The sequence below is a fragment of the Tursiops truncatus genome, chromosome 2, assembly GCF_011762595.2.
Source record: "Tursiops truncatus isolate mTurTru1 chromosome 2, mTurTru1.mat.Y, whole genome shotgun sequence".
In the NCBI taxonomy this organism is placed as follows: domain Eukaryota; kingdom Metazoa; phylum Chordata; class Mammalia; order Artiodactyla; family Delphinidae; genus Tursiops; species Tursiops truncatus.
This window is the reverse complement of record NC_047035.1, coordinates 131937541-131963099: the sequence shown is the minus strand read 5'-3', so window position 1 is coordinate 131963099 and position 25559 is coordinate 131937541. Positions and strand designations below refer to the sequence as shown.

Sequence of the window (25559 nt, the reverse complement as noted above, 5' to 3'; positions counted from 1 at the left end):
GGAATGGGGAAGGTTTGGCAGGCTGACAAGACAAAGGTCCCTAACCTAAATCTATGAGTCAATTAGTGCTCTTTTTTTTTTTTTTTTTTTTTTGTGGTACGCGGGCCTCTCACTGCTGTGGCCTCTCCCATTGCGGCGCGCAGGCTCAGCGGCCACGGCTCACGGACCCAGCCGCTCTGCGGCACGTGGGATCTTCCAGGACCGGGGCACGAACCCGTGTCCCCTGCATCGGCAGGCGGACTCTCAACCACTGTGCCACCAGGGAAGCCCAACTAGTGCTCTTCTGAATCCACTTTCTGCCACTGTCAGCTTCCCCCAGTCAGAAAATTGCATGGTCTCCTGTCAAAAGTAAGTTCTAAAAGAAAAGGATGGGCTTTGAATAGCAATGTCTGTGTTTCTATGACTGATTCTTCCCTGGCAGTGAGAAGGAAATGAGTGAGCCCCAAGACCAGCGGAAAAGCAAGTTCTTTTTTGGCATGTTTCAATTTAAAAGGCAAATTTTGTTTTTAGATTGTTTAGATTGTTTAGATTGTTTGTTTTAGATTGTTTTTAGATTGTTCTTGCCACCCACCTTGAAAAAAATTAATTTTTGAAAGTATATTTCCCCTCAGCATCTATTTGTCTGGAAACAAAAACCAGCTCTTAAAATTGTGTTGCAATATGTACTCTGAGGTGTGAAAATAGAGTCTTCGAGAATCTTGTAGACATTTGAAAGATTCAAGAAAAGTTCATGGCTCAGCATTACATCGTGTTCTGTGAGAGCCCAGAGGGGCCAATTCTCAATGCAGGTGGAAGATAATTATGCAACTTCTCTCAGGTTTCTCCTGCTCTCAGACAGGGTCTATTTTTATTCTTCTGGGGGTTGCTGGGAAAATCTTCAGAACCCAATAGCCCAATAGCCATCAGGAACTTTGTAAAGAAGCTGGGAGAGGCTGAATCACATCCAACTCAGGCCCTTGATTTCCCCTGGGCTGTTGTACTCGGTCAGTTTCCTTCTCTCTCTTCCACTATCCACCTTTGCCCGCCCTCCTCTTCTGCCTATACACTTGAGCTTTCCAGCAATACACCTTGGTTGTAAGCATCTGCTTGATTTAGCCCTTTAAGCTAAAGAAATTCAGACCTCTGTTAGATTAATTAAACAAGTGTCAACTAAAAAAAATGCACAACGTGAGAGTTGTAAGTTAAGTTTTATTAGGGGCAAAACGAGGATTATAGCCCGGGAGACAGCATCTCAGATAGCCCTAGAAACTGCTCCAAAGAGGTAGGGAGGCTGGTCGGTGTTATACATGATTTCAGTGAAGGGGGTGTACCTGCAGTTGAGCACATATTTTGGCAAAGGCTTGCTGCGAGTCACGAGGAGCAGATGTCACTGTTAATGATTTCAGTGCTTTTCTAGATATGAGGTGATGCAAGACTTGGGCTCATAAAATCTTCTGAAAATATCTAACTATCTAAGGCCCTGTTCTGCCAGTTTTTCCCGGAGCACAGAGGGCCTCATTCCTGCTCTGTATCTTGAAGTCCTTTCAGGGGGTGTTGAAGGTCAGCGGCTGCAGCAGTTCGTGCTTAGTCCTTGTAGAAGCAGATGGCAAGTGCCAATTTGTAGTTGGCACAGGAACGATTAGACTGAGGCGTCTCTAATCCCATGGCAGCCTACGTAAGCAAGCCCAAATCTAAGCCCGTAAACGCCTCAAGTTTACAAGATCAAACAGATAAAACACTAAGGACAATCGATCACAAGCAGCCGGCTAGGATTCAAGCTATAGCCAATCAAATCACTTCCTTTCTTTGTTTCCGTACTTTCTCTCTCTGAGCCTTTTCTCTAGCTTCTGTCCCAGGACTGCTCCTAACCACTTCCGGTTTGGTGTTGCCCAACTGGAATCCATTTTGCTCAAACAAACTCAAACTTTTTAGTTGCCCTGGTTTATCTTTTTTTTTTTTTTTTTTTTTTTCTGGTACGCGGGCCTCTCACTGTTGTGGCCTCTCGCATTGTGGAGCACAGGCTCCGGACGCGCAGGCTCAGCGGCCATGGCTCACGGGCCCACCAGCTCCGCGGCATGTGGGATCTTCCCGGACCGGGGCATGAACCCATGTCCCCTGCATCGGCAGGCAGACTCTCAACCACTGCGCCACCAGGGAAGCCCCCTGCTTTATCTTTTAACACTCCTAATCAACTGTCTGGGAATTACAGACTGTCATACAGGATGGAACCTCTGACAGAAGAGCTCTTTTTCAGCATTTGATCAGGTTTTCATTACCTATTTGAAATATTAAAATGATCTATAAAGGTGAAGGAAACCAGGGAACTGTTAAACCTGAGAAAAAAAAACACCTGATTTTATTTTTTGTTCATTTGCTAGTTGCAGAGTGCCAGCACATATGCCCAGCCCTGAGCTAGGCATGGAGATAAATAAGACTCTATTTTTGTCCTGAGACCACAGCCGTTTCGTAGGGAAGAGAAACATCCAAGTGGTCGTAATGAAGTGTAGCACAGTATCACAGTGGTTCTCCTAAGATGCGAGAGGGACCTCTGCGGGGGGTGGGTGGGGAGCAATCAACAGGGAAGGATTCAGGCAGGAGCTGGTGTTGGAGCACAATGGGGTAAGCCAGTAGCTGTCAGCCAGTTGAGAAAGGAGTTTCAGGCAGAGAAGAGCAGAGAAAATGTTTGAAGACATGGAGAGCATGGTGCGTCCAGCAAACTGCAAGGGGTAGAGGTGGGGAAAGTGTGGTCGGCAGGTAAGGTATGATGGAGGTGGGAGGGTGGGCAGGATAGGTGGATGGAGCACAGATCAAGAAGACCCTAACATGGTCTGGAGTTTATCATGCTGGGAACCATAGGGTCGGACTTGGATCCTGCTGGTAGGAGGTTGGAGGTGGGTTGGAGCATGGTGAGCCTGGAGGCAGGGAGGCAGGAACAAAGCTGTTAAGAGTGCAGTTTCTGGTCCCAGAAACCGGGGGTAGGAACAATCGCACCTCCGGTGAATCTGTTACTATGATGTCAGGAGCATTTGTCCTGTAATCTCGCCCCAGCACACTGAGAACATCGGATGGGATGCACTCTACTTCCTTAAAGATTGACTAGACCAACTGTTTAATAAGCATACTAGCAGCTTCCCTTAACTGTGACAGTCTTCCCAGCTTTCCAGCCCAGAGAAAATGGGCGAATTATTGGGACTGTCTCTGGCACTGGGTACACAGCAGTGAATGAAATGGACTGAAGTCGCTTCCCTGGAGGAGCTTACGTTCTAGTCGGGGGTAGAAAACATAAATAAGTCATCACATTAGATGCTAGGTAACAAGGAAGGTGCTGGCCAAAATAAACATGGGAGGAAAACAGGGAGTGCCGGGGGAAGGCGGCTTGCAATTTTCACTAGGCACCAGGACAGCTTCAATGAGGTGATATTTTAACAGATAGGATCCCTGAGGACCTTTGTGTCAAGGGTTGAGTTGTCTAAAGAGAGGCCACCTGTGATCCAACAGTGTTTGCGGAGGTGGGAGACCAGGTGGACCATAGGAGACCTGGTGATCATTCTGGAAGGAGGTTCTAATCTGTTCCTCGGCTTGGAGCTGCTCCTGAATATTCCAAACAACTCACCAATCCCTCCTTTCCTTGACCCTCAATTTATTTACTAAAAAAAAGAAGTGTGCAACTCAGCTGTAGCATCTGTTTTGCAGGGAGGCCGTTGTCTCTGACTCAATTTTCCAGCTGGTTTGACTATCAGGACACAAGCAGGTCATCTGACTGGCCCAAGGCCACACAGTGAGCAAAGGGTTCAGCCAAACATGAACCCAACCTTATTATTATTATTTAATTGCACAGTTTCTGGGAACTTTGTAGCTTTGTAGCAGATGGGATGCTAATCACATTCACTGAAAACTTAAAGGAGGAGCCTCAGTGCAGAGCTCTGCATCTGGCTCAAGAAATGTGTATGAATCATTTCCCTCGTGGAGAAGACAAAGCTGGGAAATACCCCCTGCCCCCCATTAAAAGGCCATTTTGCATACGATGGCTGTTCTAGTGCAGCAGCAGTTTGGTTTCGCATCTTCTTCAAAGAACTCACTGCAGGGCCTCAGCTTTGCCCAATTAAGTTACCTTTTCTCTTTTTGCCCCCTTCTTCTTGCCTCTTCCCCAACCACCACCCCTCCCCGAGCAATTTCAAGTTCATACCCAAACTACTACAGTGTGAGGGAATTTCTGGGTGCAAACCGCATGCAGTTGTGGGTGAAATCTTTGGGATAATTGCAGTGAGGTTGAATCTGACACAAGTTGAGACAATTTGAAAGTCACCTTTTGGGCATTCTCATCTGTGACTGTCCTTTATGTTTATATTAATATGTTTGGGTTAAGTTTTTCAAGCTAATACATTCAGCTTTAGTTCTCTCAGTTTGGGATTTTTGTGTCTTTTTAAGCTACAGGACGCTATTTGCAAATGAAGATTGATGCAAAAACTTGATGTTGCTTTCATGGAAGTTCCATTGGATCCTTGCCCAGTAGGCTTCTCCACTCTCCTCCTTACCCATCAACAACGCTCTGTGACTCATGGAACCTCAGGCAAAGGTCTTCAGCTCCCTGCACCTCAGTGTTCTCATCTGTCATTCGGGTCCATGATGAAGAAGTATAGTGAGGTGATGCATGAGGATGTCTGTTTTTTTTTTTTTTTTTCCATACCACCAAGCAATTCTCTGACACCGGCTGGGTGTCCTACGATTCAACTCAATTCTGACACTATCTACTCAGAGATAGCATCAGATCCCACAGACTAAGGGCTCAGTTGTAAAAGACTGCCCCCCACGTCAGATGCCAACTGCAAACCTAGGTTATCATCTGGGCTTCTGACCAACCAGCTATACGTTGGAGGTTTCCATGACCTCTTCCTTGGGTTTGATTAATTTACTAGGGCATCTCACAGAACTCAGAGAAGCATCTTACTTCCTAGATTACCAGTTTATTGTAAAAGGATATAACTCAGGAACAACCAGATGGAAGAGATGCATAAGACAAGGTATGGAGAAGGGGCCTGGAGCTTCCGTGTTCTTTCTGAGAGCACCGTTCTCCCAGGCACCCCAGTGTGTTTACCAACCCAGAGGCTCTAAGAAGTCCATCCTTTTGGGGTTTAGCGATACCTTCATTACAAAGCTTGGTTGATTAAGTCATTGGCCATTGGTGATTGACCTCAATCTCCAGCTCCTCTTCCAACCCCAAGTTGGGGGGTGAGGCTGAAAGTTCCAATCCTCTAAGTTTCCCCTGGCAACCAGCTCCCATCCTTAGGCTACCTAACGTCTTTTCAAAAGTCACCTCATGAACATAAATTCCAAGGGTTTTAGGAGCTTGGTGCCAGAAATGGGGACGAAGACCAAATATATATTTCTTATAAATCACAATATCACATGCACACACAGTGACTTGCATGCTGGATGCTCAATTAGTCTTCCATTCCTTGACTCATTCTTATTTGGGCTCTAATTCGTCCTCTTTATTTTTTTGGTTAGTATCGCTGCTTCTGTGATCCACAGGGCTGAAGCTTTACTTACCCCATTCCCATTCCCTGACTCCACTCCGGACTAAGCCCCTTCACCCCAGGGAGTTTGTTTCTTGTTTTCATCCTTTTCACTGCCTTTCTAGGTGCCCCCAACATTTTCCCTCCAGATCATTTCATTCTGCTCTCTCTTCTCCCACCCTCTCCTCTCTAAACCCCTCAGCCACCAACAAATTATTTTCCCTTTATTACAAAAAAATTGGAACACACATAAAAGTAGAATGGATATATGCCTTACAAAAATAAGGGTATTTTATTAAATATTATTATATATTCACAGGAACATTATCATACCTTACAAAACACAATCCAGATACTTTGTTAATGTTATTTAATACCCAGTCCCTATTCAATGTCTTTTTATGTTTAGTTTGTTAGGATCTGAATGCAAATAAGGTGCACAGGTTGTGTTTGGTCCTCTTGATCATTCGTACCCTTTTCCCCAATTAATTCTCCCAAGACAAGTCCTGACCACTGGGTTTCTAGTCTCCTCTTTTTATCCTCCTTTTGGAAGTGATTAGAAGGCAACGTCAAAGATTAAAGACAAGCCCCATCTTGATAGGATCTTTTGAGCATTCTCCATTGCATATTTTAAAGTCTAAAGCCCTGCATTTATAGTTTAACACGTAAACTTTCCGTTCTTTTGGGAAAGAGACATTTTGTTAATGACACTCTCTGAGGAAAATGGAGGTGGTTCAAGTAGAATGCTTAACACTGCCCAGCACATAGAAAATACTCAAGAAGTTTATGGATTCTCAATTGGCGATGATGGTCATTATAATTATTGCATCTCAGAAAGCAAGACTTAGGGTCAGCTGACCTACGTCGGAAATCTTGGTTTTCTACTTGTGATTAGGCATGTTATAGAAAGAATATCTCTAAATCTCCCTTTCATTAATTATGAAATGAGAATGATAACATCGCCTAGCACTTCAAGGAAAAGAGATAGTGTGGATAAGACGCATATAATATTACTGGGTACACAACAGGCCTTCAACTAAGGGTACTGTATATACCATATATGTAAAATAAAAATATTAAGTCATTCATTACCATCCACCTTATTTCTGTTTCTTCCCTATCTTTCAATTCACATGTGGACAGGAATCTATATACGTTTCAATGTATATGTGGTATAATAGAATATTTATTTAGGATTCTAGGTCTGTACTCATTTTTTGGTAGCAATCTAGCCTTAAGCAATTCTCTCTACCAGCTTGAGCACAGTTTATTCATTTGTAAAATAGGAAGACTCACATCTGTTGTGAGAACCTTACAAAGTCAGTATAATATTCACATAGCTTCCACAAGGGAGAAAGGACTTTCGGCAAGAGTGCCTACTGACAGGCTGAGTCCAAAGAACACAGAATGGATTTTTAAATAAATGAATACAAATTCCAATGCTATGATTACATTCAGGAAGTAATTCATAAGTATTGTCTTTTTAAAAAAAAATCACATTAATCTTCCTGGGTTTACTTGCTTTTCTTTGCCATTGAATCATTCCACCAGGATTTCCTATGCTTTGAAGATTAAGAACTACAAAATGCTAAAGATAAGTTGACTCTTGGAGGTCATGTGTTAGTGGGAAATCACCTTGATGCGATGGTACCCTCCAAGTATATTACCATATCACCTACCACAGTGGTCAGGAACATAAAGACTCAAGTGCCAGATTAAGATGTTTGAACCATGTGGTTTAATAAACACACAGTGAGAAGCAAGGGGGAAGAGACGGATGATTGACACACCAAAGCTGGCTACAAACAGGGTTAAAGGGCCATACTCCTTGAATCCTGTATTAGGCAATGCCTATAGTCGCTCTCTGTCTCTATCTCTGTTGCTTCTTCTATCTCTCACTCTCTCTTTGTTTCTCTGACACACCAGCCTTCCCTGCTGGGGTTATGAGGTGGACCAGAATTCATAATGAACAAGGGGGTCTGGAAGGGGCTTGAGGCAAACACAGACTTGCTTTTACGAGACAGACAGACAAGTTTTCTTGGTCACAGCTGTAGCTTGCCAGTTGGCCTGCTGGCTTTTACCTGTGTGCTGTAGGCAGAAAATTGGTAGAGCCAAAATAGGTGTTCCCAATGAATGGCCAACTTTAGGCCTGGTGAATTCTGAGTACCTTAGTGTCTTAATGTAACTCTGAATATTTCGTCTTTCCCACCTACCACCAGTACTCATGCTCAACTTACGTTATCTATGTTTAATGTGTCTCACCAGCCACTTACATCTCTTAATTTCCTCTATCCTCATTGGTCTGTTTTTCTTAGTTTACAGAGTCGAATCAAACATCCTTAAACAATACAGCAAACATATGTCATCATGCACTACAATTCTGTGTGAAACAAGCCTGGACTTCCACTATCCCTTAATCTTCCTCCTGTTCTCAGATTGAGACAAGGAAGCTTGAGGGAAGGAATGGAGACCAGCTTCAGACATTAGAAGCAGACAAACATCCCAGCAACTGCACTGGGTCTTTCTGGAATACATTTGGAGGCAAAAGGACTATCAATGCATGTCAACCTTCTGCAGGCCACATGAGACAGTGGAAGAAAGGCCAGGTGGGCCTGGGTTGAAACCCCAGTGCTTCCAATTGACTGAATAACATGACCCTGGGAGAACTGCTTAAATTTTCTAAGCCTTCTTTCCCTAGCTTATGAAATAAGAATAGAATCATTTTCTGGAATTATATGAGAAAAGGCATGCAAAGAGCTAATTGTCTAGGGGGGCTTACGATGAGACGCATATAAATGTGAGTTCTGCTGTTCTTCCACACACGTCTTCTGATGTCTCTTCATTCTAGGCTTCAAACTGTCCCCAAGCCCATGGCGTTTACTGTACCCATCAGACTCAGGCTGCAATTTTGACTCAGGATGGTAACAGGGGGTGCCTCTGCTGGGTTTCGGGGCTCCCAGCAGTGAGGGGGCTTTGCCTTTTGGTGGGAACTCTCCTGCCGTGGGCACCATTAGCTGCTCTCAGTGAGGTCTCTTCGGCGGATGCTTCATTCTAGACCAAAAGTGATTCAAAGAAGACACAATAAATTGTGCTCAGGGCTGACAACCACGGCTGCCAAGGACAGAGCTGCACACAGCAGGCCTTCTTGTTCTGTTAGAAGCACTTGGAGCCCCTGGGGTAAAGTTTCCTGTAAGTGTGGGTGTTAAAACCGTTTGTTTTGGTGTTGTTTTTGATATGCACAACCCTGTCCAGAGGCTACAACATGCAAAGCCTTGCCAGAAAGTCATCACAGAGGCATAAATAATAGCATAACCACAACCTGAAGCCCAGCAGTCATTCTCCACGCTCTCAGTCCCCGACGCCCCTTCTCTGGTCTCCAGCTCCAAACTTGTAGAGGTTTCTGCAAAGAGGCGCTAGGTGGAAAAATACTACAAATCTCTCTTGGCTCACCAGGGCCCGCCCATGCTGGGACGGGGAGAATTCCAAGGTGAACAGGCTGCGTTATCACCCCAGACTTTCTTGGCACAAACAGTCCATTTCCAGCCCTGAAACGTATTTTCAGAGGGTAATGGACAACCAGTCCCAGAGTAAACACAACACAGCCAGTTTGCAGGTGTTACGTTCCTTTGTGTTTGCCAACCAGATGTTCCTCTCTGGGACTTGGTCTTTGGCTCGTTGGGCTCCCTGAGCTGAACAGAAATGTCACTCTTTCTTGCCCTTTTCAATAAAATAAAGCAAGGTCTTCAAAGGACAGGGCTCAAAATGAGCTGTAGATTTCACTTGCAAACTATTCATCTATTTGTGTCAAGTTCGTTCTTTCTTTTTTTTCTTCCCCCACCCCAATCTGGATTAGGCCAAGAAACACAAGTCATAATAAACATGTGAATCTTGACCTTTAAAAAAAAAGTAACTACTATAGCACAGCTATAAAATTTACCCTGGGGGATTTAGGCTGCAAAATTCACGCCCGTGTCCCTGTGCTCTGGTTTGGCACGGGGTGCAGCGGACACCGGCACACACTCCAAGGCCAAAGCGGGAAGGTGCCAGTGCTATTTCTACCGCTCCTGGTCAAGACAACCGGCGTGCTGTGGACACTTGGGGATATTTGGACGGCATATTCCCTCTCTCTGTTTAGCCAACTGTGCTGAGCAACAGTGGGCCAGCTTGGAGAAGGCTGAGTGCTTCTAGAATGTCTGACAGATTGAGGGAGGTGGTGAAGTAGATGAACTTGGATTTAGGACCTGAGACTTTCAAAAGCCACTCCGAAGTTCAATCTCGTGTCATTAGCCTAGAAGAGTTCCACCTGGTTCTTGTTGAACAAATCTTGGTCTGAGCATTGAACTGGTTTGATCATAGCTAAGTGGAGGTTTACAGGAGGCCCCTTTTACTATTAAACTTTAGAATTTTGGGGCAGAAAGGAGCTCCTCATTCTTTCATCCCAATTTTCCCCAGTTTGGGAGTAGCATCAGGTCATCACTCCTCAGTCACTGACTTAGCGTTATTCGTTCTCCCTGGGATAATCCCAGAGCACAGCAACCTGAGCTGCCCGGGGATTCCTGCCACTTGGGACCCCCCCAGTCTTTTCCCAGCTCATGATAAATGAGGTAACCCTAAAATGTCCTAAAGCTTAAAGTTTGATTGTGGAAAATGCACACAGCATAGTTGACTGCATAAGAAATTCAATGTCACACGTACTGTGTGTTCCTCAAAGCACTAGAGTTATAAGATCTATCTTCTTTGTGATCTTGTTTGATTCTAATTAATAATACCTTATGCTACCATAAGTGGTTATGGTTTGTAAAACACTTTGGCTTACTTGATTCAGGACAAGTGTATAAGGCAGGTGGAATTAGGGCCCCTTTGCAGGTGAATTAACTTGGTGACTGTATGTGATTTCCCCAAAGTAATTTACCAGTCAGCGGCAAGACCAGACTCCAACTTTAACCTCTTAACTCTAAATCCAGGGTTTTTCCAAGCAGGCTGGGAGTTCACAGCGGTAGGTGCCACTGTTCACGCGGTATAGATGAGGACGTTGAACAGGGATTAAACAACTTTGCCTACAAAAAGTAGTTTGTGACAGAGCCTGAGAAACCTGCTTTTCTTGACTCCTAGTCCGATGTTCCTTCCGGGTCTTCGGGAAGCTGCGAAGGGGGGAATCTGAAAGTGGCAGAGATTTTGTGATCAGATGAAAAGAAATCCAATATGTAAATCCTATTTTCGAAGTGCTTATAAATTTGTAGTGTGTATGTCATCACAATGCATAAAATAAAATAGCAAAAAACTCTTTACTACGCATCTCTTCTATTTATGGAATCTATTGTCCAACTCTCCTTTTATATTATTACAATGTTTGTGTGTGGAATGTGTCACCTGTTAAATCAGTAATTTTGTATTCAAGACATGGTGGGTAATTCTATGCAGGCGTTGCGCTTGAATTTCCCATCTGCTGACAGAAGTGATGGAGTCAGTCACAGCCTTGAGATTTCTTTTCAATGAAATGTATTTGTTTTCCTTTTTCATCCTAGTTTTATGAACAAGATTCAGGGGTTCGCTCTAGACTGACAGAGAAGATGGAGACCTGGGAATTAGTTCTGTCACCTGCAGAAGGATCTGCTTTCCTTCCTGTCCATGTGTATTCAGACAGAAAAGCACATTCAAGGGAGGCGCAGCAACTCCAGGGGATGGGACCTGCTGGTGGAATGTCAACTATTAGGTTTGCTTGGACATCATCCAGTGGGCTTTCCCGGTGAAATACCACAGGGCAATTCTCTATGACATTTCAATTCTAAGGTATGGACCCCTCCACCCCAGGCCAGGTCAAGGGTCCCTGATACGGGCTTTCTCTGATGCCCTGAACTTATATTGTTTGGCCAACTCCACTATTAAACCTTTATATGTCTATTTTCATTATTATTATTAATTTATTAATTTATTTTTTGGCCGCACTACGCAGCTTGCAGGATATTGGTTCCCTCACCAGGGATCGAACCCAGGCCCTGGTAGTGAAAGTGCTGGGTCCTAACCGCTAGACAGCCAGGAAATTCACTATTTTCATTACTATTTAGAGTCAAAGGGTCTAATACAGTGCTTGGCATCCTGCAGGGGCTGATGTGAAGCAGTTGAATAAAGGCATGGAGGAATGACCAACGAACCTTAAATATGGCCTAATAGTGATCTCCCCTTTCTCTACAGGCTAAACATTTCAATATCCACTCAAAATTTAGCCCAGCCAGGAGGACCGTCGTGTTTTATTCTCTAAGCAAAACGAAATAGCTCTTTGTGTGTTGATAGACTTGCTCTTGGGTTTAAACTTTCTAAGCCTTGCTTGATGAAGTTAGGATGTAGGTATCTGAAAGCGCCCCCCGGTCGTGACGGAATTAAGTCCAAATTCCTTGCCGAGCCCCCAAGATCTTCCTGCTTGTGCCTGACTCTGCAGTGTGGAGTCGTCAGCCCCAAGCATGTGGCTGTCCAGCTCTCCTGGCCTTACTGTCCACACACTCTTGTTCCTCTGCCTCTTTGCATGTCCTGCTCTCAATCAGGAATGCCCTTCCTCCATCGCCTTTGCCTGGAAAGCTCCTACACATATTGGGGAACCCAAATCAAATGCCACCTCCCTTTTTTCCTTAAAACTTTAAAAATCCCTCTTCACCCTCCCCACCTCTTGCTGGTACCTTTTATAGCATTTTGTTTATGTAGTAATTATTGTGCCTATCACATTTAACCAGAATTACTAGAAATCCTTGCCTCTTTATATGGGCAGGTACTGTATTCTATTAATTTGGGTATCCCTTGAACCTAGGAAAATATCTGGTACAGATTAAATGCTTAAATCTTTGTCAGATAAGCAACTGACTGGCTGAATGAATGAATGAGAGGGAAATAGAATGTAGAATGACGACGCACTTTTAACTTATGAAAAAGGATGCGATGGTTTATTCATAATTTTAGATCAATAGACATTTCTAGTGTGAACTACTGGATGACAAGCTTCTGGGTGACAAGCCACCCAGCTCAGTACCTGGCAATATTAGGGGTTAAGTAAAGTTTTGTTGATTGAATGAAATAGTTGTATGAACAAGTGTCTGAGATTCTCCTGCAATTATGTAGGTTGACCTCTGGCTTCGTTTAGCTTACGTTTGGTGATCTTTTATTACAAGCCTGCCCCTATGCATTTCTTCTCTCTGTTCCTGTTTAATTCCTAAGCATTGGGGACGCTAATGCCCCCTTATGATACACTGCAAAAGATGATACAGGAAGTTTAGAAACTTTGTGAAATATGGTATTGAATACCAAGTAAAGGCTCACTGGTTATTTTCAAATTTGACTTTCCTTCCTTGGGTTTCTAGCATCCGAGATCATTAAAAATAGATAGCATTTTAGGCCATTTTAAACACCTATCTTACTTTATTTCCACCATTATTTTTGCTTTCTCTTCCTGTGGTTCTCTGAGGTTGAAGAGAGAAACCTCAAGGTTACTTTCAATATCAGACGGTTTCATTGCTCAGGGCCCACGTTCCTAGGTTAATTTATTCTCAACATTCTGCAGCTTTTTATAAAAAGATGGTTTGCAAAACCGTACTTTATAGTCAAAGTGTAGGATTCGAAAACTTGAAACTCAGATTAATATGACCACTCTAGTGTCATTTGGATTTAAATTGTGAGGAGAAACCGGGAATGATGCTCTTAGCTACCTAAGGAAATTAGGTGTCCCTCTTCTCACAGGACAAACATTTTTGAGCACCTGCCATGTGCCGAGTACATAGTCATGGTCAAATGCTTCAGGATGACAGAAAAATTAATGCCTTTTATTACAGATTTTTAACATTTCAACTTAAGTTTAGGTCATGCTTTATAACTGTTTACAGAAGTTTTATGTGTGTACAACTAATCATGAACATGTTTATTTTTATTAGTTACACTGTGCTTAATCAATATCTGTTGAATGAATACATGATTGACAAGTAAAAAAATAAGTAAAATGTGGGGAGCATATTCAGCTAGATGATCTATCTGATGTGGAGGTCACATGCAAGGCTTTTATTGATATTGACATTTCACCAGCAACTAAAGAGCAGACAACAGTTTCACTTTTGATCCTAATGTTCTCTCGTTTTTAATAATGCATCTGGGACAAGGCTGAAAATCCTTACTTACCCCAGCATCAGTGCAGCTCAGATCCATCTCCGATTTCTTATTTCCTCACCCCCTTTGATTTCCTTCCTTGTAGCATTTGTATCCATATCCATTTCCTTCCTAGATTACAGGTTTCTTTGAGGCAGGGACTTCCTTATTGATTTCCTTCTCCCCACCTCAAAATCTACTATAACGTGTAATAAATGTCTGTTGAATAAAATACGGACTTGCTCAAAAGAACAACAGACCCCCAAAAGTACAAAAGATAGAGGCACCTGAGCATGTTGACATTTTTTATTCTGCTTGAATTTTGTCCACACCAACGACTGAAGGTCTTCTGTTTTCCCCTCCCTTTTCTCCTAGTTGGAGGACTTTATGTACACTTGTTAAAAGAATGCAAATGTTGACTGGTGAGCCATTGATTGAATCTCAGAGAGTGAGGAAACAGGCCTCAGAGGGCCTGGCTCCACTTTCCCAGGCACCAGGCACAAGGCTGCTGGTGCAAAGTCCCTTGTGAAAGTCAGGCCCGAGTTCTTGACAAGCTGCAAAGGCACACGCTTTCAATTTTGCTCTGAAACAGTGTCTGAAATCAATACCCATCACACAGAACATGGCGGAGGCTGGGAGGCTGGCAGGGCTGCTTCTGACATTTCAGGAGCATCTCAGCTGTCCCTAAGGGTGGTGGTCTGGCCTTGTTCAAGCCCACGTGGTGTTGGGCAGGGGGAGCCTGAGCTGTTCTCTCCAGATACCCTGGAGCAGTTTTGAGCCATGAGAGCGAGTGGGAGGAAAGAAGATCTGACACCCTTGGCTTGTGTTCTGGTCTAGCAGGGCCCGTTTTAATTCATTGAATTGATTTGTAGGGCTGATGTCATAAAAAAAAATGATTCATTTTGTTGCTGGCAAGAGAAATGGAGAGAAATGAGCCATTCTGGGTGGATTGCTAAGGCGGATCTGTGAAGAGGGAGATGTCTGGCCCACCAGTGGGTCAGGATATGGGTGAGCTCCTGACATACAGTCTTTGAGACAATGTATGCAGTGTCCAGCATGGTGCCTGGTGGATCGTCCATGTTCCCGAGTCTTAGAGCTTTTCTCCGATGTTACACCTAAGTCTCTTCTTGGAAATAATATAGGTGCGTACCCATTTTAAGCAAGATATACCATAAGGGCCACGTATACTTCTGAAGTAGGGAGATTTCTCCGATATGTTACACCTAAGTCTTTTCTTGGAATTAATATAGGTGTGTACCCATTTTAAGCAAGATATACCATAAGGGCCACGTATACTTCTGAAGTAGGGAGCTATTTCTGGCACTTCTCATTGGGTCAGTTAGCATCCAGTTACCCTTGTGGGGTACCCCCTTTTCTCCCTGATCTCCTTCTTCCTGCAACTCCCAGCACAGCCAATTGTTTATCTGATGTGCCCTGAGGCTCATCTCTCTCCTGAATTATGGTAACAGGGCATCCTAATTGATCATTCTGTCCCCAGATTCTCCTGTCTCCAATTAAGTACATCCTCTGCATTCGGAGTACTCATTCTCACACAGATAGATCATCTTCATTTCCAGGTATATTCTCCAAAGCTTCTCATTATCATCGGTAGAGTATTGCCAAAATTATTTGAATTGGGTTATTGCATCTTTACCTCAGCCCACATACCAAACCCTGTCCCTGGCCTCTCCTTTCTGTACATTTCTAGGAATGTAGGACAGTTTGTCGCCTCTCAGACATGACCACTGTACTGTCAACTAACTCTGTTGTATGACAACCTCCTCTTCACCTGCAAGACTCTGCTCAAACACCATTTCTTTTCTGTAACTCTTCATGTTTTCCTGACACAAAGAATTAATCATTCTACCCTGTTATCCCTTATAATGTTTCACGTACCTTTATAGCAACATTAACCATTCAGTGTTATTTTGCCATTGATACTTATTTTCAAAAAATCTTCCATAATAAGCTATGAAGGCAGAAATTTTAATTTGTGTTTGAACGTTTTGTGCCCATCATGGCGCCTGCTAGTTGTCTAGTAGGTGCTTTGACAAAAGTCTGGATTTCATTTTTATTAAATAAATTTATTTTTGGCTGCGTTGGGTCTTTGTTGCTGCATGCAGGTTTTCTCTAGTTTCGTTGTGGTGTGCAGGCTTCTCATTACTGTGGCTTGTCTTGCTGCGGAGCACGGGCTCTAGGCTCATGGGGTTCGGGCTCAGTAGTTGTGGCACATGGGCTTAGTTGAGCTGCAGCATGTGGGATCTTCCACCCGTGTCCCCTGCGTTAGCAGGCGGATTCTTAACCGCTGCGCCACCAGGGAAGTCCAGAAGTCTGGATTGAATCTTCAAATCTGAGGCACATGAGTCCCTTGGGTTTGACCACTCATGAATATGACATATTGATATTTATTGGTTGTTGCTACTACTTTAGGAGTTGGCTATAGATATTATGCCATCTTAAAATCAGATCCTATTAGATCTCAGCACTAAAAGTTTCTTAATAGGCTTCTGATCCATGTACTTCTTTTGGTTTAGCACAGCGCTTCTTAAATTTTTTGTTCTAAAAATTCTGGGCTCTGATGCATGCAAAATATCTGCATATATTGATAAAGTGTCCATGGATTTTCCAAAATCTACTCAAGAGATAGACTTACTTAGAAGTCTCTGGTGGAGAAGAATCTTTTAGAAAGAGGACTCTTTTTTTTTTCATTGATATTCTTTTTTAAAAATTAATTATTATTGGAGTATAGTTGTTTTATGAGGGCTTTGTCTTGATTTTTCTGCTAGGTAACTTATCTATGGGAAAGATGGGCTTATGAATGGGGACGCCAGTTTTCATGATTTGTATTTTCATTACCTGGGAACAGCCTGAGACTAATTTGTGAGGCACGGAAATCAGCATGATCTTCAGGTGGGCATATGTTTTAATAGGACTGGTTTAAGTCATTGCTTCCATGGTAACTTGGCGGCAAGAGAAACCCACACTCTCTTCATATCCATTACCCATTTGTACTGAAGCGTAATTCCTGATGGATAGAAGCCCAGCTAGAGTGCCTGGGTTTCAATCCTGGCTCCATTAGGGGGCATGACCTTGGGCAAGTCACTCAGATACTTTCAGCTTCGGTTTCCTCATCTGTAACATGGGAATAATAAAAATTGCCATGGGGGATAAGATCACAATATGACACATCGTAGAACATCAAAAATTTATGTAGAGGGCTTGGCTTGGTGTCTGGTGCAGCCTGAAGAAGTAGCCATTTATAATGATTACTTTTATTTGATGCTCTCTTTTATTTGATGCATTGAGCTGGTTCTCCTAGGCTTGGTTTTTTCAATTTATTTTAAAATTGAAGTATAGTTGATTTACAACATTGTGTTAATTTCCACTGTACAGCAAAATGATTCAGTTATACACATATAGATATTCCTTACTAGATTTGGTTTTGATTTATATTTCATACATTTGATAAGTGTTAATATTTGGTGAAAGGGAATACTGTGATTTTGAATATTTAAAATTGCCATTCTTTACAACAACACACATCCTGTAGCCAAATGATTTTTGGAATGAAATATCAGTAGGAAAAAAAGGCCAACCACTTACTTAGAGAGCAATGCTTGTTAAATTTTAAGAAGTTAGGATTAGAAAGTTACTTTATATGAAACTTTTGTCTGATGTCTTTTGTGTTTTCTTGAAACACAAAAGTAACTACATACATTAGTAAATGATCAGTGTCCTAATTCTTTTAGTTTTTCTTAACCCTTTGGTTGTTCAGTAGGCAACAGGAGGTGAAAATAAATTCTAGTCTTAGTTCTCATATGCTATCAGAGAAACTGGCTGAGAAAATATATTCGAATTGGTATTTAAACACTTTTGAATACATGTCATGTGCCAGCTACTGCCTTTGTATGTAATGTCTCAATTTTCATAAATCTGTTAGACAGATCTTATTACTTGATTTCAGAGGTGAGGAAATGAAGGCCTGGGGAGGTTATAAAAAGATTATCTTGTAAAAAGATGTTTTTTCTATTGAATTAACATTAACTTGGCCTTTTGTCTGGTTTTGCTGATTTCAGGTGAACTGGATTGAAGGAGGGCTGAGTCACTGACATGGTAGATCGGTTCTCTCATTTGAACAGCAGGGTTTTTACAGCCTGCTTTGTCAGGAAAAACATTCCTTAGAGTATCGTTTTTTGTTTAAAACAGAAATCATTGCGTTGAATGCTTCTGATTTGGCTGTAGAGCAAGCAAGCACATGCCCTCCAGAAATATCAAGAAAGGAGAAGCTTACCGCATGGCAAACTGCCTCCACTTCTCATCCAAAATAGACCTCTGGCTGAGGTAATGTCAAAGTCTGTTTCACATTCCTTTGGTGGGGCTTACAGATGATCTCTTTAGGATAATCTCTTTGGAGCAACATCATTTGCCTAAATATTAATTTGATACTATTCCACATTTTGCCATTGTTAAATCATTTGAAAAGGTAGATTTCTATAATGGAGCTAGAAGCATTTTTATTTGTGTGTGATGGGTTAGAGCAGTGGTTCTCAACAAGGGGTCCATTTAGCCCCTTGGGACATTTGCCAATGTCTGGAGACATTTTTGCTTGTCCACAGCTGGGGGTTGCTACTGGCATCTAGTGAGTAGAGGCACGAGATTCTGCTAAGCATGCTCCAGTGCCCAGGACAACACCCTCCGACCCCCTCCCCCCCCCCCCCCCCCCCCCCCCCGCCCACCACCCTCAACAGAAAATTATCTGGTCCAAAGTGTCAATAGTGCCAAGAAACAATGCCTTAAAATGCCTTAAAATCGCTCCCATATTTCTAATCTGAACCCATTTAAAAATATTTATCTCTTCCAGCACAAGCAGAGTTAATGTGGTGTTGAATTCTGTGGCTTTATCTCAACTCCCAAGTCTGAGATGATCAATGCCTCGAATTCTTTCCTTGCTGTCAGTTATCGACTTTTTCTCAGTCTCTGGTATCCAAGCTCTTGTTGCTGGGGGATGCTTGTAGGATGGTGCGGGAGCTGAAGGAGAGCTTGCACCATTTCCTACCTCCCTGAAACGTGCCTTTAACTAGATAGAGAAAAATTGTCTAATAAAATAAATTTACCACTAAGCCAATGAAGAAATTCTGGAGACAGGAGTAGATGATCTTGCTGATAAGAATTAGAAATATGACTTGAATATCTTTGAGGAAATAATTTATTTATGCAGTGGATAAATTCCTCTCAAGTCATTTGAAAATATGATTGTTGCATTCTTAAGACGAAGAATCCCCCATTTACCTGCCAAACATTCTGGGTGTTTCCACTGGTATTCCACCTTCAATAAATGAAATATGATGTTTGTGTGGTTATTTTGTGTCAAATTTCAGTCTGATTTCTCAAACCTTGTCTACATTCATGTACTTAATTAACAAACTAATTTTTAAAACCATGTTTTGATGCCTAATATCAATACATTTTAGCACTCTCTCAGCTCCTGAGCAAGGCAAATGTGAACAGAATATGGTTCTTGTGCTTGAAAAACTGATTAAGTTTGGTGGAAAAAAAAAAGACTTTTAAGCAGATATTTACAATTAATGGGGTCAGTGCTATACAAGGAGAAATGCAAAGTGCTCTGGGAACACACGTAGGACAAATTATGTTTTGGGAATTGAGAAAAAATTTAGGCACAAGGTAATAAATGTGTTGGGTATTGAAGAATGAATAGGAGTTTTCTGGACAGAGGAGTGACAGTCAGAAGCAAGAAGATATTAAAGAGCATGGATTGATTGATGTTCTGTAGCAGGAATATGACATGAATAGGAATGAAGAGCATGAGATGAAGCTGGAGATTTTTCACCTAAATATGATGCGCTCTTTGGGGGAAGGGGATCTGTCCTATTCTTTGGATCCCTGGTGCTTGGGACAGTGCCAGGAACATAGCATCTCACAGCATCAGCAGCAGTAGCAACAACAACACAGCAAGGGATTGTAGATTGTGTGCTCCAAGTCTCTAAGTAGAGAAACAATACCATTAGAGTTGGAGGTACAGGGACAGGGTAGATAGGAACAGAAGTAGGAAGTCTCATCCTAAGGAAACTGTAATCAGGGCAAGTTGTCATAAGGACCACGGCAAAAGAAAAGAATGAAAGAGAAGGGATTCTAGAGATACTTGGTAGGTAAATCTAGTAGACCTTGATGAACAAATGAAATTGAAGAGTGATATAAGTGGTAGTTGGAGGTGCTGTCATTCATAGTGTATGCAGAGTATACTTAGAACAATCTAGTTTTCAGAATGTCATATTTGAGGGAGCACCTTCAGATGCCTTGGATAAGCAATGCTCTGGTTGAGAAATATTGGCCTGAAGATTTGCTGGCTCACGTGATGATTGTCTCCCATGCTTTGTCTTCAAGAACCTTGGCTACTGGCTTCTGAACCATCTTGCTTGGCGCTGGCATCTCTGTGACCTCCCAGGATGGGTCTTGGCCTTACCATCCCTTTGCCATCCTGGCCCACCACTCCCAACTTTAACCACAGACTCAGACAGTTGCCTGATCTCTAGATTCTGGTGACAGCCTGCCTACTTGCTCTTCTTGCCCTCACCAAACTCACTGACCAAGCACATCGCACAAGAAGAGGTGAGTGAATCTTTTCCTTACTTTGATGGTAAAGTCAGCATTCCATTTACATTCCAATGACCACAGGAAAGTGTATAGTCTTTCTTGGTATCCATGGAGGATTGGTTCCAGGACTCTCAGCCGAGGATTCCAAAATCTGTGGATGTTCAAGTCCCTTATATAAAATGATGGTAGTACAGTTGGCCCTCCGACTCTGTGGTACCACATCTGTGGAGATGCTGGGCCGGCTGTATTTTAACACAATAACCCTAATATATTCCCCTCCTTAATAAGATATACAACAATTTCTTAACATGTTTATTTCTACCAAATTAAGTTTTGAGAACCATTCTTGTTAGTAACACTGATCTAGGATATTTTTGTGATATGAAATTAACTTTGGCATATGCACAACAGAAAGAATAACAAATTCTACATAGACCACCTTTGCTGTGAGATTTACATTTCTGAGTCTCTCAAGAAATAGAGCACAGCAGCTCTGACTGTCTTCACATCTTTATGTTTGATGGTGCCAGTAGATTTTCTCAACATTTATTCTAAAAGGGACATACTTAGTGAGTTCCTTAAATGCAGATGATTCTTATTTTATTTATGGAACAGCTCCTCCTTTAGCATGGCTTAGTACAACAGAATGCATCTGAGGCCTGCTATACTGTCTAAAATTAGGAAGTTTCATGCAGCATATTGCCAAATGAACTGCATCATTTGGGAAAGTACACAGTCCAGTGAGATCTAGGTTTGACTTCCTGGTCTACCACTTTCTTGATGCAAGATACTTAACTTCCTTATGCCTCAGTTTATAAAATTAGCATCCCAGAGTTGGTGTGAGTATAAAACAAGGGAGTGTATTGAAAGTATCAGCAGGTAGATAGGTCCTTCAACAGAAGTTAGAGGTTCTGGCTCAAGGTCTGGCTCACATTCAAGGAACACCAAACCACAGAAATGCCCTCACCCCCTCTTAATGCATCAAAAATTTAAGCTAGTCAGTCAATCTGGCACAAAGTGGTCATAAAGATATATATTTTCCAATTTTAGTCTTTTTATACATGGAAATTGGGTAGACATGGAACCCATGGACTTACAGTTAATAATAAATAGTTCAGTCCATGGCTTACAAGGCAGAGTTGGGGCCAGGTTGTGAAGAAGGGGCAACGGAAGACTGGACATATTCGAACATAGTCCATATACTGTTAACCAACTGCTGCACAGAACCAGGTTCCTTGCATTTGCTCTTTATGACCACCCTGCAAGGATATACTGATTCAGTTTACATATGAAATAACACAAGCTTAAAGAAGTTAAGTAACTTTCCAAGATCACTTGGCCAGTGAGCATGGATAGCTGGGTTTGGTTTCAAATCTCATGCCTTTCCAATGCTCCATGCTGTTTCCCAGGGACTGGAAATGAGCCCATTTGTAGATACTGAAAACAGGAGGGAGTTTTGAAATCTCTGCTCTCAGGAGGTAGGCTGTCTGCGTTGACTATGTCGATAGAAAGCAGGACAGATTCAACCATGGGGCAGTCAATCTAAGTCTCCTGGAAGGCTCTGCCTGTCATCCCCAGGAGTCCTGCTCAGTCTCTTTCATCCTTGTCCCTATGGGCCCTGCCCTGCTCCCGGCTGAGGAAGGGTCTTGTCTTTATATGGTGGGTCAATGGTACTTAGTCACCAAGGTAGGGACATTACACAACTGGGTTGCTGATTCTTAATGCTAACGTTTGGTTTACAGTAACTAGAGTTTTCTATGAGCATTCTAGGCTGGTCTGGTTAATATTTACCTATTGCCTCATTTTAAGAAGGGACTTAGGCAGTTTTTAGAATGTAGTAATAGCAGTAGCAGCAGATTAAATGACTATAATGGGAAAATAAAATGAAGGCGGGATTAAATCAACACACAAAATACGCACCTCGAAGACACATCATTGAGTACCATGAATGTTGGCATAAAAAGGTCCCAGGGAGCCTGTTGCTGAGATTTCTGATCTAAGCTGATACCAGATGAGGCTCTGACCTGGAGACTCTACCTGCTTGTCACATCCTTGGAACAGGTCATGCCTTATCTGCTGGTACATGGTCTGGATATTGGACTATGCAGAATTCTGCCAGGTCATCATTTCCAAATGGCTTTATGGGAGAGGATGTGTTGAAGGAGAGTAACAACTAAGAAAGCCTAGGTACAGGGCATTGTGAGGGCAGTCATAGGTTGTATTGCTGTGTCAGAATTCTGGGTCAGAAGCAAACTATCCTGCTGCCTTATAGCATGGCACTGTAGGCATGAACCAGTGTCCTATTTATAGGGAGCTAGTCTATCCTAGTGGTTAGGAACATAGATTCTAAGGAAAGTAAGACAGGTTGAATCTACTTAGTAGTTGAGTCACCTTAGGTAAGTTGTTTGATTTCACCTCTCAAAGATAGAGCTGTTTTCCATGTTACATACCTTACTGTAAAGTTCCATACAAACGCAGTTTAGAGCAAAAACACTTATACTGGCTATTTTTAAACACAAGTTAATGTTAGAAAGTGTAGATACATTTCCAGACACCCATTATCCAAGAGTTTGATTCATCAACACTGCCCAGAAATGATTAAATGTTATTTAATAAGCTTAACGTAAGTCATAAAGAAACAACAAGAGGCTTTGTCAATCACTCGTAGCTAAAAAATGTTAACTCTCGATCTGATGCAGGAATTATGGCACTCAGACCACCTGGATAAAAGTACAACCTAGAGAAAGAAGTGAATTAGGGAGGAGAGTGAAGAGGAAGGCGGAGTGGTAGAGGATCCCTATATTCACCTCCCCCAACCTCTTGGCATCCAGGAAGGCAGATGCAGATGGGGGGCAGGTGACAAATTTTATTCAGTCTGAAGATTGCTTCCTTTTGAAGCTTTTCTTAGAGACAGAAAATAATGAATGTCACTTCAACTTCCTTTGATTATGAGTGTTACTGTCCCTGGGATATCGTTTTTAAAATATACTATGCCAATGTATTTTATTCTCCTTAAATTATGTCCAAAGGGCAACTCATCGACCTAAAACATTAATTTGCTCAGGGTACACTTAGACCAAAGAGATCAGTGCTCACTTTTGAGTTTCAGAACAGATTTTCTTGAGTCTTCATTGAAAGCTAGGGTCTGTTGACAGAGAAAATGGTTATTTAAATTCCACTCTACTTCATAATCATACCAACAGCCAAGACACAGTACAGAGAGGAGCAAATAAAAGGTTTAAGGGAATGTCTTACTAGAGAGGAAATGGTAGAAAGTTCTTTTACCATGGGAAAGAGGAGCTTAGTTAATGGAGGCAAGAATCAGAAGGCAAAAGCTAGGGTGAAAATTCTTGTGGGGTTGCTCAGAGGGACCTAGTGGCTCTATCACTTGGAAGAAGGTGGGAAAGACAGATTGAGGAGGGAAGCCAAAAGTAAAGGATTGGGAGAAAAGAGGACACTGGTGTCCTACTACCTCTTCCCCTCTTCCTATTTGAATTCTGGGAAGGACACTTAGCCGAATGCCCCAGGCCAGTGTGCCGATGTGGTCATGGGTGAATACTAATGGATTTGGGAAGGTTAGGCAGAGAGAATCTGAGCTAGTTCCCATGACCTGTGTCGGGTATGTAAGAAATCCATATCTGAGGTCCTCAGAGTCAGGAGGCCTACAAGGTAGTTGAGAATTATGATTTTGTATCCTATACAAACAGTATGAGTTCCAAACAAGTGTTGGCGTCATAACCTGGATTCCCTGAACTAACTTCTTTCCAGGTAACTGTAAAGACTACCTTAGAGGCTGTGTGTATATGTGTAAGGACTACTTTATATACTGTATGCAGTGTGTTCAGAATAGATCTAGTATTGAGCAAGGAGTCAGTCAATGATATCTGATATTATCGTTGCTAATGCAGAATGGGCGTTGGTTTGCAGGAGGAGGCAGATTTGGAAAGCACCAGTGTGGTTTCTCATCCAGGAACATCTGCAAATATCTTAGGTTAAGATATTCTTGCTTGGTTGTGCAGTAGGCATAATAAGATGTGGTTGTGTGAAGGATGCCTTCATAGGTGCAGCCATGAGAGTGACATCACATCCTGAGACAGGCCAGGCCAGTGTAAACTCGTGGACATTGTTGGCCCCAGATTGCATATTATGGCATCCTGGGAGTCAGTGGGACTGCACCTTGGAAAAGAGACTGAGGGGAATGGATATTGGATATTGCAATGGATATTGCAGGAGAATGATTCTCCTGCAAGGAAGAATTTGTGGACCAAAAAAGCAAGTTAGACGAAGTCAGGGTAAGATTGTATTTCTATAGTCTGAGATTAACTGAGGGGAGAGACCATGTTTATTTGATCTTCTGGTCCCCCAAAGCTCACACAGTACCTGGTATATATCAGGCCCTCAATTAATGTCTGTTGAAAGACATTATGTCCCATGTATGTATTACATGAATAAGAAACTTGAGGAATGTCGGGAGATTTCCACCAAAATTCAAGGGTGATTTTTAATGTATTTCTTGGTCTAGGGCCATGTTCTGCAGAATAAAATCCCAACACCTGACTCTCTGCTACTGATAGATGTGATTTTAAAAAGAACGTAGAGATTTTTAAAGTCTCACTGAGAAGAAAAGAAGAAAGCTTTTAAAATGAAAGATTAATTCATAGAATATGTGCATTATTTGTTCGGTTCATCTCAGTGCCTGGGAAGTTGTAAGTTTTTAATAAGTATTCATTGAATTTAAATCATTTAATAGGGGCTTCCCTGGTGGCTCAGTGGTTAAGAATCCGCCTGCCAATACAGGGGACATGGGTTCGAGCCCTGGTCCGGGAAGATCCCATGTGCGGCGGAGCAACTAAGCCCATGTGCCACAACTGCTGAAGCCCATGCGCTTAGAGCCCGTGCTCTGCAACAAGAGAAGCCACCGCAATGAGAAGCCCGTGCACCATGACGAAGAGCAGCCCCCGCTCACTGCAACTAGAGAAAGCCCGCGTGGAGCAACAAAGACCCAACGGAGCCAAAAATAAAATAATAAAATTTAAAAAGTAAAATAAATCATTTAATAGATGATTCTGTAGCACGTGGTGTGTGTCAGACCATAGTGCCAGGTGCAGACATACTCCCTTCAACAGGGAGCTCAGGGTCTAGTGAAAGAAACAGGCAAATAAACAGATAATGATTGTATGATAAGGTAAGTGTCATGACAGAGCAATAAATGGGATTTTTATGAGAGTGGTACTCTTCCTCCATGTCAGAGACCGTCAAATGTGGCTGAATGCTACCTACATGTGTCTTATTAGGTCCTTTTAGTGTTGGTCAAATCAGCATTAATTTTTT

General features: G+C 42.4%; 1 long non-coding RNA gene across 1 annotated transcript; it reads left to right on the top strand.

Annotated features, from left to right (window-relative positions):
- Positions 1-25555, top strand: LOC109551837 (uncharacterized). Its single transcript, XR_004525287.2, has 4 exons — positions 1-348; positions 17823-17957; positions 20019-20243; positions 24979-25555. It is a non-coding gene; the product is annotated as an uncharacterized lncRNA (long non-coding RNA).
- The last annotated feature ends 4 nt before the right edge of the window (positions 25556-25559 follow it).